We start from the raw sequence: 2,500 nt of genomic DNA on the forward strand, positions 1-2,500 counted from the left end.
TGTCTGTCTGTCTGTCTGTCTGTCTGTCTGTCTGTCTGTCTGTGTGTCTGTCTGTCTGTCTGTCTGTCTGTCTGTCTGTCTGTCTGTCTGTCTGTCTGTCTGTCTGTCTGTCTGTCTGTCTGTCTGTCTGTCTGTCTGTCTGTCTGTCTGTCTGTCTGTCTGTCTGTCTGTCTGTCTGTCTGTCTGTCTGTCTGACCCCATCATGTATTTCCAGGATAACCCCTTTTTATACCTAGTCTATTTGAAAATAGCAGATCTACAAGCTCATAGCGCTACGAGCTTGTAGATCTGCTATTTTCAAACAGTTTAGTACTTTTACTTTTGACTTTAAGTACATTTTGATGCCAATACTTTTGTACTTTTACTCAAGTACATTTTTAATTCCGGACTTTTACTTGTAACAGAGTACTTCTAGATTGCAGTATTGATACCGAAAAGCACCTAAATGTAGCGCTGGAGGAGCGCTAAGACGGTGAAGCGTCAATTTTCCTCGCAGCTGATGTTTTATTTCTATGGTAACTGTTGTATAATCATATTATCTGCACCTCGAGCACATATTCATGTTTACTAAAAATAAATATTATATAGAAAATATTTCACCATAAAAGACATAAATGCTTAATATACATGTTTATACATTTTCATTCATGTTAAATACATTCAACCGTTTTAGTTAATAACTATTGTGTTCATAGTATTCATGTACCTTTCACTGGTGGTTTCTTCAAGGCAGTGAGAATGTTGTCCAGGTTGGCTTTGCAGTACTGCTGCCTATCCACAGCTAGTTCATAAGCTGCTGGCCCCCAGGTGAATGGATCTACAAACGGAGGCTGAGGGTAAACCGCCTTCCCTTTGTTGTAGTCTGCGTAGAACATCACTTCACCATCCAGTGCATACATCCACTCTTTATATGAGTCTTTAACTGTGTCTGAACAGCCAAGGACTAGAATCTCCTCATGGAACACTGGAAATAAAACAAACATGACATTAAATTCAACAACAAACTTTGGATATTAAAAGTAGCTTCCTGTCAAACGTTTTATTCACACTGAAACAGATTCAAATGTTTATTTTATTTTATAATGAAAGTAATTCATACAGAATGATTTATTTCATGATGTCACAACAACAGTTCCTACCATCTGTTTTAATATGTATGTATTTGGACCAACATTCAAGATTCTATACTGTATATACAGGTAGTAAAAGGACTGTGTGTGTGTGTGTGTGTGTGTGTGTGTGTGTGTGTGTGTGTGTGTGTGTGTGTGTGTGTGTGTGTGTGTGTGTGTGTGTGTGTGTGTGTGTGTGTGTGGGGTCATTTGTGAAGTAATTTGTCTGTATTGTGCATTGTTTATATTTGTTTTTTATATAATAACAGTAGATATAAATGTATATATTATATAATAACATAAATATAATGTACTTACTTCCTGGGATCGCTTTGACATGAAGTACAGAGGAGAGGATGAGGAGGGTGGCTGTAATCTTCATCATCACTGATCAAAACTGAACTGAATTTAATAGATGAGAATAAACAGATGAGAATAAACAGATGAGAATAAACAGATCAGAATAACAAATAGTGGTTGTAAAAAGAGTGTCGGCAGCGGGAAACGATACCAGGAGGTTAGGGTTGTCAGTCTAATGATTAGTGAGGCACGCCACCAGACCAGGTGCTGTAATGAGGTTTCAGGATGTGTTGATTTACATTTAGTTTTAGTGATAGTCTTTTGAATAAAATTACATTTAGTTTGAGTCATATTTTAGTCATCTGAAATGTTTTAGTTTTAGTCTAGTTTTAGTCGACTAAATATCATAAGATTTTAGTCGACTAAATCTACAGTTGATTTAGTCGACTAACATGTGTTTTGGTGGTGCCTTGATGGCGTCATAATGGTTGATATTACACTTGGTTAAATGCTGAAAATAGCCGATGTACAAGCTCACAACGCGTCGCAGCGCGACACGTTGTGAGCTTGTAGATCTGCTATTTTCAGAGCGCAACACCCGCAACCAAACATAAAATGACTTGTCTTTTAGTTCTACTGGATCTCTTCTCCACTAGTCACTCACTAACATATTAGTCTAGTTTTTATTTGTTAGGATAATTCCTTTAACAGGTCCGTTCATGAAAGTCCTTGCGGTCTTGTTTCCAATGAGGGCCAGTGAGCAATTAGGGGTTAAGAGTCTTGCTCAGGGAGAAATTTCATTTCATCGACACATTTGCTGGCCTGGCCTGGAATCGTACCTGGGGCAACCAGGGCCTCTGGCTCACTAACCACTCAGCTATGGCCGCCCCTAACGACGATTTTGTCAACTTATTTAGTCTTAGTGTTAGTCATCACAGCTTAGTTTTTATTTAGTTTTTATTTAGATTTCGTCAGTGAAAAAATGTCGACAAACATTTCTCGTCATAGTTTTAGTCGACTAAATCAACCCTGGTTTCAGTCTGTATTAGAATGTGTTGAATGTGATGCTGAGAGGGAGCTCCGCCTTCCTC

The sequence above is a fragment of the Gymnoscopelus braueri genome, assembly GCF_963280865.1.
Source record: "Gymnoscopelus braueri genome assembly, chromosome: 7".
Taxonomy (NCBI): domain Eukaryota; kingdom Metazoa; phylum Chordata; class Actinopteri; order Myctophiformes; family Myctophidae; genus Gymnoscopelus; species Gymnoscopelus braueri.